At 33.2% G+C, this 14,973-nt stretch overlaps 1 long non-coding RNA gene across 1 annotated transcript; it reads left to right on the top strand.

Annotated features, from left to right (window-relative positions):
• Positions 1–2,499: 2,499 nt before the first annotated feature.
• LOC140894470 (uncharacterized) lies at positions 2,500–3,991 on the top strand. Its single transcript, XR_012153838.1, has 3 exons — positions 2,500–2,594; positions 2,777–2,848; positions 3,901–3,991. It is a non-coding gene; the product is annotated as an uncharacterized lncRNA (long non-coding RNA).
• Positions 3,992–14,973: the final 10,982 nt, after the last annotated feature.

The following is a 14,973-nucleotide window of genomic DNA, read 5'->3' on the forward strand; positions in this document are numbered from 1 at the left end:
ATTGGGAGAACTCATGGAAGATCAATTTTGCACGTCGCTATGTAAAACCGCTGAGGATTATTGTGATGGTTATACCTGCAGTGTTCTTTCGTCTATTGATCCCAACATTGGGGCTTGTCAAAATCAATGATAAATGATGAATGAATAAATTAAATATCCTATTAATATCACTACAACAAATATAGTCATAGACAACACTATAAAGACAACGGATTTTTGCCAAAACTGTTGCATTTTACTCTTTAACAACGGTTTTAATGAAAACCGTTGTCTTTGATCATTTCTTCTTATCAAAAACAACGGTTTAAGGGTAAAAGACAACGATTTTTAAATACTGTTGTCTATTAGCGGGTTTTTTTAATCTACGACATCGGTTTTTATTCACCGTTGTCTTTATGCGTTTTTTATGACAAAAGACAACAGATTTTATAAAATTGTTGTCTTTGTTTATTTATTAATTTTTTAAATAATATATTTTATTCATACAATTATACACATATACTTATATAAAAAAAAAGGGGAGATAAAACCCTACCCAAACCCGTCACCCCCCTCTTTCAGATCTTTTCATCTTCAACCTTGAGTGACGTGGCCGCCGCGATGTCTCCGCCTCAGATTTTCGCTGCTTGCTCTACCGTGGAGTCCTCTCTTGTGAGGCACAACCCCGACCAACAGAGATGGTTTTTCTCCATCACTTTCCCGAATCTAATTTGCGGGATCTTTGGATTCGATGACTCCTCGCCTCATTCAGCTCCGAGGCAACACTTTAGTAACAGATGGATCGATATCGTTGCTTTGAAAAATGATTCGTAGCTTGCAGGTGAGATTATGTTTGCAAAGATTGATTCGGTCTCTTATTGATTTTGTATTCATGTGTCGACGAGCTGAATTTGGAAAGTTTTCGGAAATCTAAGTTTATGGATTTACTCGCTTTGTATAGATAAGATTATGTACGAAGATCGGATTTATGGTGATAATTTGATTGAGGGATTTGTTATCTACGTTTGGGAAATTTGAGGATTTATTCGTTTGAATCCGGTCACATTCCTCCAATCCTCATAACCAAGATATTTCTTCTTCGAATACTTCCGTGGTTGATATTAATTCAAAAAGAGGGTTGCGTATTTTTTAATCCTTTTAAATTTCGGGCTTTACCTCTGTTTTGTTTTTTTTGGGTTTAATCTCAACAAGTCACTGTGTTACTGGTTGATGTGAACAGAAAACATGGGAGGTTGCACAAGCACCTTTCAAGAACTTATTCATGATGGCTTTCATGAGTTGGATGGCTGGAAGCAAAGCACGGTTCATCTGTTCAGCATCGGTATTACATTTTCAGCTATTTTCCAGCCCATTAATGCCCATTTTTCCCCTTCATGTTTGTGCTTGTGTATTTGATGAAGTCATTTGTGATGTTTTCAATTGTCAGATTTTGAGCCGTGTAGATATTTTGTTGAGAAGTTGCTTTGGTTCTTAATCAGTACTTGATGTACGCTTATCTGAATGAACTATGAGTAGAAGTGTCTTTTAATGCTCATGCTTATTCTGCAAGTTTTAAGCATGTGGGATTAACTCTGCATCTTTAATTTTGCTGTTTTATTGTCATTGTGATCTTTTCTGCTGCAATCTGTGTGTACCACGGTAGGTTTTATTGTTAGCTCAGTGTTTTAGCATGTCATCCTTTTGTCTATATACTATAAGTTCCATGTTCTTAGACATAAGTAAGGTTTCATAAATCAATTGCTTCTTATTCTTATTTTACTGCTATGTGATTTATTGACTAATCAAACACTATGTTGACTGTAATTTTTGGATCTGTAGTTTTTGAGCCTTACAAGGACAATAAAGTGGACCTGATTCTACCCAAGTTAGTATTCACCGCCTCAGTGAGTTTGGATGGGATATGCATGGGCAAAAACTATGACATGTGAACATTTTTTGGTTGTTTGTTGTCATTCATACATGTGTGAGTACTTGGCATATTTGGGAATACATGTACTAATTTTGGCTGTCCAAAACTAATAATAATAATAATAATAATAATAAATTAATAAATAAAATTGCAGGTGAAGCATCCATCGGCTTTGGACATGTTCGAGCAGATAACAAAAGCCTCAAAGGGAAAGCAAATAGTTATGTTTTTGGACTACGATGGAACCCTTTCCCCCATTGTCAATGACCCTGAGCAAGCTTTTATGTCTGAGGCGGTCTGTATCCAAATTTTGCCTTCATTTTATTACAAATATTTTACGAAATATGTATATATTTTATTGAATGGCTAGCTGCTTTTACTTTTGGTTGCAGATGAGAACAACAGTGAGGAAACTCAAGTTACAAGGACAATAAAGTGGACCTGATTTTTTGTGGGTGGCATTACGAGATATGTGTGATTTAAGGATTTATTGTTTTGAGAACGCATTATATGCATGTGTCATGACTTGGTCTTCTCTTGTATCATCCATCTTAAAGCTCCTGAATTAGACATGTCGAAACTCGAGAGCCTTTTTTAAGCCGATGTATCAAATTTAGATCTTGGAGGCGCCAATGGAAACACAAGTGGACGTGCCTCAGGTTTCAAATCTGAGAAAGTCCATCTGGTAAAGTGGCTAATTTCGATTTTTATTCATTTGGATTCTTTTCTGGTTTGTTTATATTTCATCTGATTATTTATTTCACTAGCTATAGTTGATGCATTTACTAGAATTTTTCTTTCCTTTTTTGAGAAAAGCTGTAGTTTTTTTTTATCATTCTAATTTCTAAAGCATATGTTTTCTTCCAGATTGAGATACAAAGGGCATACAATTGTGAAATCATGCTGACAAAAGTCAAGGTTCCGCTGTCCGATTTAATGGTAGGCTAACTTTAAATATTTCATCTATTAAACCTTTGTGTCTTCTACAATGTGTGGTTGAATACTGGAAGTTGTATACTGCTTTTTTGGCTTGTTTTATTCTCTTTTCTTGCTTATAGGAGAGCTGGAGAACTGGTTTTGTGTGATCTGCTTTTGACACAGATTCTGTTCTTTGGTCAAAGAATTTATTTGGTGGGATATTTTTCATGTAGTCACATCTCTGTATCGAGTAAGAGAACAGAATGTGACTACTTTTGTGTGGAAAACTTGAATCACATAAAATAAGCTTGATAAGAAGCTCAAGAGAGAGTAAATGTTGGTTCATATAAAACTCATACTTATTTTCTAAACTGAAGTACGTGGATTTATCCACTCACATTGCATGAACTTGTTGATTTGTGGTTGCACTCACATTGCATGAACTTGTTGATATGTGGTTGGATATCTGCTGTCTGTCTGCTGAGTATTTGTGATTCTGCAACCTTTTAGCAGTACCTTCGCTGGAATACCGAGAAAATAAGTAAGCATACCTCATCGAATATGATATCTCTTTTTGTGATGTAGAGAATATGAATCACATTCTCTTTTTTTTCAAACTTACAGTTTTATTATCTAGTGACTAGTGATAATAAGAATTAAAAACATATGTTTATGTTATGCCTGGCCCCTCTGCCCTTATATAATGGTTAATCACTCTTAAACATTAAGTTGAGTTGAGAAAGATGGTAACTTGCATAGTTGCATGGTGGTAAAACCTTTATTTGCTTTGCATAGTGGATTTAGATCTTGTCTTTAGGATCTGAAGTTTTTACCAAGAGGTGGACCAAGATTTTAGTGTCCCCTTGTTATTTAGTTAATTGGTACAGATTAAGTACTTATCCAAGTTAATTCTATACTGTATTCTGGGATATTGCGAGATGCAAAATATATGTCAAAAAAAATTCTTCTTTACAGTGACGTTAATTAGTTTCATTGTTTCTAAATTTTCAATACATATGTGGCTAAGCTGACAAATTTTTTTTTGTCTTTTTCTTGGATTTGTGTTGTTCCAGAGATTGAGAACAAGAGGTTTGAAGGCTGTAATGAGGCAAGACATCGGATACTTCGATTTGCAGTGTGTATTGAATTAGAATTTTAATTTCGAGTGATTTGTAATACTAAAAAAATTGTATATTAAATTTTATTTATGAAATTTTAAATTTTGGATTATTTATAATATTAGAATTTATATAAAAAAAATTTATTTATTTTTGTTTTTTATATAGAAAACGACAATGGATAAAATCCGTTGTCGTAGGGGGTCTAAAACCATTGTAACTGATGGTGTTGTCAAAGCTGCGCCTCTACGACAACGGATTTTATCCGTTGTCTTTGAGAAGAACGACAACGGATTTTATCCGTTGTCGTTAGACACAAATCCATTGTCTTTGAAGGAAACGACAACGGATTTGATCCGTTGTCGTAGGTGCGCAGTTTTGACAACACCATCAGTTACAACGGTATTATACCCCCTACGACAACGGATAAAATCCGTTGTCTTTTAGCGTTTTTCTTGTAGTGATAACTAAAACTGAAATCTGAAGACCTAGAGAACCAAAACGAAATGACAAAATCATCAGACCAAAACATAAGAAGAGTGCAGTAACCCGTACCCCATTTTACTAGCTAATTGGTTAAACATGATTAAGGGATCACAATCTAAATTAACCATGTATTTAATCGGATCAGATGTGGAATCAAGGCTTCGGAACTTTCGATGTGGGTTCGGAAGCACCGAACCCTAGCAACTCAAAATCTGAAGCAGGGGATGAGTTCGGACCTTTCGAACATGAGATCGGAGCTTCCGAAGGTTAGACCATGTGCACTTATAGGCCTGTCGTCAGCCAACAAACTTAAAATACCTACTCCTTAACAAAAACGAGTGTAGTGACGAGTAGGATCGAATCCACAGGGAACAGATATTTATTTCTTTCTAGTGAAAATAGTTTAAAAAAAAAAAAGGGTTTTTTTGGTCTTGAAATAAAAATTAAAATTTAAAAAAAATGTGAGAATTTAATAAATGAAAAGAGAAAATAATTAAAAGAGAAATTAAAATATTTTACCAAACTCTGATTCAAGGAATTTTCGTATTTTAATTATATCACTGGTCATTGGCTAACAAATAATTTATTCATGCAGTTCTAGCAATTAACCTTAAAATCATAGGGTTAGCCACTAAGATTTTTGTGTTCTCCTATTATAATTTACCAAACCCAGCATCCAGTCAAAACTTATCAATAACCAACTGGACATGATAACGTTCCATATTGATTAAAAATAGCATTTCGATTTGTGAAAACAGTTAATCCTAAAATCTAACAATCGAAATAGCTGCAATTGTTAAATTTAGTTTCGTTGATTTATTTAGATCAAACATGTCATGATAGCACAACACACCTAATCTATCGCTACTCAAATACCAATTATTCATGACAATTACGGATCACTGAATTCATGGATAGCATTCAAAAGACGTAAAATCAATTAATTTGTCAGATTAATCGACCTACAACTTTCATGAAATAAATCATAAATCAACAAATACTAGAAACAAGCAAGAACATCAATTCAAACTCAAAACCTCGCAGTGATAAATTGAAATACAAGAAATATTCCTTGAATCAGAACTAAAAACTTAGCCAAGCATAGTTGGCTTCATAATTCTCTAGAAACTAGAAACGACGCACACGCTTTGCATGTACAGCATAATATTTATTATTTTATATAACGTTGGTTAGTAAGATATCAGATTTCTTGTTATGATTTTTTATTATTATCATAAATTTTATAATAAATAATTTAAACAATCGACAAAGATTTTGAAAAATGGGATCGAGAACACGGTTGAAGAAACGTGGGTGTTTGGTTGGCATGGGAAGTGGGCCGTGATTTTATATTTTGGAGACAAATTTGGGTCGATAGTTTACCTAATTAAGGAAGTTTTCATATTGTAATTGTAATTTATGAAGAAGGGTAATTTAGTTTACACATTAAATTGACCATGACAATTTTTATAAGGTGTTTAGCCATTATTATATAGTAAAAATATAAAAGATTAAATCTAAAAATTATGAACAAGAAAAAAAAGAAGAAAATATTCACTGTCTTTCGGCCGTCTAGAACGCAGAAGCAAAAATCTGTCTCCAAAAAAATCTAAAACTAACGTGCAACTAAGAAAAAGAAAAGAATAAAATCTAGAAAAAAGACAAGATTATCTAGATAATCTTGATAATTATTTTAAATAAAAAAACAAATCTCCAACAATATTTATCCAAAAAATAATCTTCTCTTCAAAATTATTATTTAATTAAATATCATATTTAGAATTCCTAAAATATGATATTTTCTTCTCAAATTCTGAAATTTTCAATTCCCACAAAATAGTAACATTGTAGTAACTCAGCGCGCCCACGCCTTGCTTCAGCACCTCTTCTAATTTGCTCAATTTCTCAAATTTCTCTTGACAACTCCGAATGTGATAGAATTCAAATTTTTAGTCCAAATTTTTGCCAAGATCATCAAACTTCATCCAACTACAAAACAAGACAAAAACGCATCAATTAACATAGGCAATAGATAAAAATCCGAGAAATGTGAAACTAAAATTATAAATATTATGAACTTATCAAGTGTTTAGACACGCAATCGCATGCATGATATTTGAACGTCCGAATATGAGATCGGAGCTTCCGAAGTGTAGATCGGAGCTTCCGATCAATGCAGTCTAGCAACATGGCTTGCATGCGAAGATCGGAGCTTGCGAAGTAGGGATCGAAGCTTACGATCATCGCCTATAAATAGGGCATGCGAGGCTCACAATTTCCTTGCCAATTCAAAAATTTCCTATATTTTCTTAGTGATCTTGGGCATTTCCCAGCCATTCATCGAAGCCCGAGCGGTGGCAAGGCACTTCCGGAGTCGCAACGGAGCCGTGCCCAAGAGTTAGGGCCTTCGACAACAAAAGGCTGACAACGGATGCAGGTATAACCCTAGATTCTTAATAGTATTAGAGAGTATCTATTAGCTTAGTTAAGACTTTTAGATCAGTAATAGTGGTAGGGTAAATATTGGCTTGTAGTCTTGGACCCTAGACTGGTGCTACTAGGATTGCCTTAGCAAGGTATGTAAGTACTGATTGAGATATTCAACGAGTATGCATGCTTATATATTGCATTTTATGTGTCATGATACATGGTTTACTGCATGCTTTGATATATTATGTTGCAAGTGCATATTCATGTTTAGTCGAGTCTCCTTCGAGATAGACTTTGTAGTTGGGTCGCTCAGCCTTATATTTCTTGTTATCTTGTCTGACACCGGGAGACGCCGTGATGATGGGGATTGACGGTACGGTGATCTTTATGAGTGTGTGAATGTATCCAGCGGAGTTGATCCCAAATGGTACTATATATTCATTGACGCCTAGACTGAGCAGGACTTGTTATTAACCAGTACCCAGTCATTTGCATGCAACATACTAGGTTTATATACTGGTGCTTATCGTATTGAGAATAGTCGCTCACGTCCAGTATTTTGTTTCTTGGACACCCTATTCGACGGGGCAGATCTCAAGTTAGACGATGTCGGTGGATCGAGACAGGGTTGAGAGTTGGAGCTATGGTTGCAGTGAGTTTTCGTTAGTTCAGTGGGGTTGATACTAATTTTCGATTTTGTTGTATTAATAGTTTATTGCCTTTGGTTTTAGTCACCGGTTGTATTCTTCCGGTTGGGTTTGTAAACCCGGTTTTAGCTCCTCTGTTTAATTCGTTGTATTGCTTTAATTAAGTTATCTTAATTGCATGATTATTAAGTCAAGTAGTAGGTGATCCGGATAGGGTCACTATATTTCAAATGTATAAATATGCATGCAACTCGTACAAACGTGAACTAATTATAATTATACAAAAAATCTTGTGAGACGGTCTCACAGGTAAATTTTATGAGATGGATCTCCTAATTGGGTCACCTATGATTAGGGGTGAGCAAAATATCGGTCAAATCGAGAAAACCGATCGAACCGAAATAAATCGGAAATTTGGTTCGGTTTATTCGGTAAATAAGTTATTTCGGTTAAAAAATATCGGTTAGTTTGGTTTATTCGGTTCGGGGCCGGTTTTTAAAAAAAAAAAATCGGTTAAACCGAATAAATCGATAATTATTTATATATTTTTAAAAAATAAAAATTAGGCCTAATTTGATCTCCAAGTTTGGTGTTTATTTATGTTGGGCAGTAGGATTATATACCCAATTCATCAAGTTTTTATTTCTATTGGGCTTCCGGCTTTAGACTTATATATATCCAATTTCATTTATTTTAAATCTAGCCCAACTAAAATATATATATTTATACTACGAATTTATTCATTACTAAGTTTTCATTTTCCCAAACGATTTGTCGATTTGAGGTTTGTTGCGGTGCGCCCTAATTTCCAAAACCACAGAAACTCTTCAATCTTCATTGAAATTTTTGGCCAAATGTTGTGAGATTCGAAGTAAAAACAAGTCTGAAGGAACACACACAATATCGAACATCAACATCGGTAGGTCTTAAATCTCTCAATTTCTTCCCTACGAACCTCTATAACAGTTTCTTGATTTTCTGAAAAGAGGCGATTGAAAATCGGTTAGATTGAAAGTCGGTTACATTTCATAAATCATAAGTTCATTTCTATTCTCTAGATTTTGTGTTTTTTTATTTTTATACAAATTTGTGGAGATGTTTTAAGAATTCGAAGGATTGATTTTTCGACGTTTGGATGATGTGGCCAATGTTCTTTGAAGGTTTTTTTTTAAGATTTATTTGTTCTAAAGATTTTTTTTTCTTTTCTGGTTCAATGCTCATGATTCCGTCTCCGTGTCCTGTTTCAAAGCTTGACTTTTGTGTTTATGTACATTTTGCTTTGAAATGAGAAATTTGATGATCGATCATTTGGTTTTATATATCACAAAGATAATCTATAACTTATTTATTTATTAATTAATTTTTTATATAGCACTACTGCCACTACACGAAAATGGGGTCAATCCATTTCTAACTTTTTCATTCTGGAGCTTTTTCATTCAGACTATTTTTATTCATTTTGTGATAATTAAGTGAATAAAATTGTTCTTATATTGTAGGTATCAATGGAAGAAAATATATCAAACATGGATGTAGATGACAGTTGTTCTGTACCACAGCCTTCTACTGGAACATGTGCAGATTCAAAATCAAAGGCAACCAAGCGCAAACCTGTTCCATCAAGAAGTGAGGTATGGAATCATTTCACATAATTTACTAGTGAAGACAAAGAAAAAAAATCCAGATGCAATTATTGTGAGAAAGAATTTTTTGCTGATCCATACAAGAATGGGACTGCAAGCTTGAAATCACATATAAATTCATGTAGAAAACATCCTCATGTTGTTGAAATGAATCAAGCACAACTATGTTTACAATCAGCTGTGGGGACCTCGGGTTGCTAATCTCGTTTTAGGGCAGCTAATGATTAATTAAACAATTAATCAAATAATTAAAGAATAATAAATCAAGAGCAGAAAAAAAAATTTTAAAATCTCCGAGCCTCGCTCGATCGGGCAAAGTCAGCCGATCGAGCGAGCAAAATATCAAATTCTTGGGTCTGCACATAAATTGGCCTCGCTCGATCGGGCAAAAGCTATCGATCGAGCGAGCAATAAAATCGAATTCTCTGCCCATGAAAAACAGGCCTCGCTCGATCGGTAACTTTCACCCGATCGAGCGAGCCAACTTTTGCTCGAATTCTGCTGCTGATCTTTTGCTGTCAAAACTTTAGTACAAGGTATATATCATCATCCAAATCAATTCTAAGCATGTTATAAAATCTGAAAACATGCATACATTCATATACCAAGTTTCTATTATCAACTCATACAATTTAATACATCCAATGAATAGCATAAAAGACATAAATCAACAAGCTACACTAACTCTCAATAATGAGCTTCTAAACAAGATTTCAATGTCAAGTTCAATGCAATTTGCTACCATTTTTCAACTTAACCCGAGTCCACACTTGCTACATCTCTCTCCCGAGCTATCAATGTCGTCTCAACAAAGCTCCTGCCCCTCCTGTTGCAATGCACACATACAAAACAAAGCAACAGCCGGATAAACTCCGGTGAGAAATCATTCTCAGTATAATCGACATATAAATGCGTTAAATAAATTCATATCAACTCTAAACATATCAACTCAAGAATAGAGTAAAGATAACGCATATATCGACTCAAAATTCAAATCAAAACTCAATTTATATAGCGCGCTAACTAAAGAATTGATTCTTATCACTTCATTTCCATCAAGATTCGTAACTGATCTTGACATGGATATCCATCTATCGTAGCCATTTCGGGCTAGAAAATAAGGTTAACCGCAACCTTGGCATAGAATCAATTCAATATAAAATCATATCAAAAGCAATAAAGATCCACTACCTGTGATAGATCGACAATAACATAAGTTCTACCTCAAGAACAAATACTTAAACAAGTATGTGATTTGTTCGGGATAACTCAAGAATAGTCGTTCTTGAGTTTCACAGTCCCTGACTCGCGATGTCGTCATTATAACTTTCATTCTCGAGTTGACGATGTTCCACATCTGGATAGGAAGTACCACAACTCCTATATGAATCTGATCATTCAATCATAATCAATCTTCAATCACATTTACTTCAATCTTGATCACTTCTTCTTCGGTTTCAAGTTGAGGTTCTTGAGTCAATAGTCTCCTATTAAACTCTGAAACATATCATCAAAACATGTATATCAAACCTCATTCTATTCAATCATTTCAGATTTGAATCAAAATCATCAATATAGATTCAATCGACATCATTTCAAACTTCAACTTCTTCTTATTCGATACAACTCGGAGTCGTGAATCGTTAGCCTTCGAAACTCAATTGAATCAAGAAATACAAATGCCATAACATTCGTAACATCTAAACAACTATCTCAACTCAGTTATAGGCTATCAAAACGATGTCAAAACATCAACCGGCGGCGTAGCGATTGAAAATCGGGAACCGACGCGGTATCGAATTCATTTCTAATCAACTCAATCATTCGTATCACTTATATCAGCTGAATTCATCATTCAATTCATCATATCAGCAGCTATAATCACATGTTAACAAGTCAAAAACATGCTGAAACCATGACAAGTTCGTTTCTTAATTCATTTCCAATCCGACTGCGATATCGAACGGCATACGAACTTAAAAACACAACATAGTTTCATAATCTGATCTCTGCCATATTTCGTTCTTCAAAACATGCCAAGATAACAAAATACTTACATCAAATCGAAGCCCTCGTCGCAAGGATTCCAGAACATCTTTCAGAATTGAAATCGGACGAGCAAAACAAAAGTTATCGGCGTTTGAAAATCGAAAATCACAAGAAATGGAAAGGTTTCGAGACTCTGTTCTAAAATTCTGAATACTTATGCTTCAAACACGTTAATACGCTGAGTAATCAACTAAAATTGGATATGTGTTGCATAATTTTAATTTAGTCCCTCAAGTCTTCATTAATTGCAATTCAGTCCTCGGCCTTCGTTTTAATTCAATTTCAATCCAAAATAATTTAAGAATATTAGAATTAAAATCGAAACTCTAAATATTCCCAAATTAAATATACTCGGATTAAAATTAAATAAATTCGGATTAATTAAATAATCCCGGCGTTTTGCATTTCAGCCCTTCAAACTCCGATATTTTCAAATCAGTCTCTGATCGGGTTTCATCGTCAAAATTAATCTTCTTTAATTTCCGAAATATGGAATTTAATCTCAAATTACCTAAATATTCAAATCAAATATTTATTCTTTTAATTTAAGAATTCTCGGAATTTAATTCTCAAAATCCGTCAATTCTCAAATTCAATATTTTCGGCTCGAAAATTAAATCTATCATTTTCATAACTTCTCAAATCAATATTAGCCCATAATATGAAATTTAATTCTCAAATCTCATAATTAATAATTTAATATTTTCGGGCCTTACAATTCCTCCCCTCTAAGAAATGATTTCGTCCTCGAAATCGTATTCATCCAGAATATCAAATCTAATAGACTGAATGATTATCTGAAGTGATTCTCACTTCAATCATCCATTCTACGTTTCGTAGCTCACTTCATCTTTCAATTTCTTGTCAGATTATTACTTCGAATTTGCTTCTATTCGCTTGTAATCAGTATCTATTCAGTTGTACTTTAAGTCATTGAAACGACTTTGTTCTGAGCTTTTTTTTTTTCTTCAATCAAGGATTTGTCGAATAATCGAATTAACTCAGAATCTCGTCAATATCTATCTCATCTGAATAAAGTACATACGAAGAATCTACTGATACTTCTTTCACTAAGATACTGAACTTATCCAGCTGAAAAGAATACATTCGTTCAATACAATCATCAATTCCGTCTGATATGTCATTCAATGCAATTCAGCTTTGGTGACGACTTGATTCTTTCTCTATATCATTCTATACAGAGTATAGAACATAACTCAAGTCTACACTGTTATTCTATTCATCGCTTCAAAATCAGTATTCACATTCATATTCTGAATCTGTATCTCAACTTCGTTCTTTCTCAATTCTGAATCGAATGATGTTCAGGAATAACTTTTACGCTTAACAAGTCAGTTTCAGCTTCAAAAGTTATATCTATCATTCAATTACTAATTCTGATTCATCTTCTTTACTTTCATTCCATACAGATTCATATTCAATATCTTTGTGTCTCTCAAATCAAATCTGATCTAATATCAACAAATCATGTCTGATCTGATGTCATATACTTCAGTAGTATCATTTCAACACAAAGAAATCTGATTTCTTTTCATCATATTATCACAACATTATCTTAAAATCGATTCATTAGCTATTACAGGAATTATAATCATCAAGTGGCAATACATCAAGTCAAGTAATACCGAATCAGGTATTAAAGTTCTGAGAATATTCTCAATATCCGAAAAATCAACTCAGATAATCCATCAATCGACAATTGATATAATGCAATCACATATAACCAACTCTCAGAACATTAATCAATCAATCGATGCCACATTCTATCGAATAAATCTAAAGTCTTAATCCTGACAATAGATTTTTATCATTCCTATAATTCATCATATCTCTATCTTCTTCACAGATCTGAATAGATAACTGTTATTCACATCTCATACAGTGTATTCCACAAATCTGATTAGTCTATTCGGATTATTTCGTAATCAGAGTTTATGCTGTAGTCACAGAGTTCAACGTATTCAGAACTGTTTATAATCGGTATCATGTCAGATAAAAATTCATTCTCGAATTTCAATTCATCTTCTCTGATTAATCTTCCACTTCAAGGATATCAAATTGTACGTTTACCTCAAAAAGTACTCAAAGTCTTCGTATCATCTGTATTACAATGTAATAGTAAAACACAATGTTTCAATCTGAAACATTATTTCTTGGCTTACTGTTCGTCTTACAACGAAGCTAATCACAATTCAGTGATTTGATCATACAGACATATCATCGTATACAGTAATTTCCATCAATCTGTTCATAACTACCACCTGTTTACTTCACATAAACTGTTTCATCTTGGTAGTTTCGCAAAATATTCTTTCAAATAACAATCTCGTAACAATTATAGAGTTTCTAAACTATCACTGAACTCATCTGGTCAACAATTTTCAAATTCATCGGAAACTCTCTGTATGTTTAACTTCGAAAACGTACTAATTCTGTTACTTCTATTTGCTTTATCGTCTGATAAAACAATTATCGGATGAATATTGAATTTATTGTTGTGCAATTCTTCAAATTTTGATATCTCTTTTCGGAAATATCAGGCACAATCAAATAATTAATCATAATAGAATTCATTCATTCTGATCTGAGGCTTCAATTCATATCTCTATATGGCATTCTATACTGAATTCTCATCACTTCAGTTTACTTTCTGTGTTTCTTTCATCTTCTAAACAGTTCTAGATTGCTTTCAATCAAAAATCATTCTAATTAGTCATATATTCATCTGAATATTCAAACCAAAATACACAAAATCTGAAATCAATTGATCGAATGCATGTTTCATTCTTCATTTCTATTTCTCAATTGAATTCTAATAACTTGATCTCGTCTCAATGTGCTTTAATCCTTCCAAATCAATTCTCATTTAATTTGGATTACAGCGATTCTGACTGTTTTAGTATCTATCTCGATACTTCAAGCACATAAATTCAAAAGATCAATCAATCACACATTCATCTCTTCTCTTCGTTCTATTTCCCAAATCTCAATTGGAAATTCTATCAGTTATGAGTCATAAATATTATAATATACTGAATGTATACATCAACCAATCAGTAACTTTTGAAATTCATAATCAGGAAAACTCACTTAAGTCAAGGTCATCCACAGAACAATAATATGAATGACAATATGCTAAGGGAAGACAACTCACTAGCATCTCAACTCAAGACAAGTAAATCAAATCAGACCCTAACAAAGAATAAGAGTCCATCAAAATCGATTGAGGTCGGTACCAAAACCTTGAAATTAATATCAAGAATTTCAAAAATCATGATTTTATGATGTAAAAACTTCAGTAAAATCAAATAAAGACTTATCTGTAACTGATTTTCATATCATCATCTATTTTGTAAATCGCAAAAGCAGTATTCAATTCACAAACTCCTCAATTTTCTGATAAATTCCAGTTTACAACTTAAACTAAAGTCAAGAATCTTACTGAAATATATCTGTCATCTCTACTCATCGGAATATCTTTCAATTCTGGTTTAGATCATGAACATATATAATGCATCGAATATACTGATTTCGGCATATTTCTGTAATCAAACATCATATAGCAAATCGAAATCACAGAATCTTAATTTGAGATTCTATATCATCATATTCAATTGCACATTATGTTCTTACTGATCTAATTTAATCACTTTTTATCATCAATTCTTCTATTAATCTGTATTCGATTATTGCATCATCATCTATCATGCAACATAAATAGATATTTCAATACGAACAAAACTCATCTTCAG

Source organism: Henckelia pumila, chromosome 4 (genome assembly GCF_033568475.1).
Source record: "Henckelia pumila isolate YLH828 chromosome 4, ASM3356847v2, whole genome shotgun sequence".
NCBI classification, from domain to species: Eukaryota; Viridiplantae; Streptophyta; class Magnoliopsida; order Lamiales; family Gesneriaceae; genus Henckelia; species Henckelia pumila.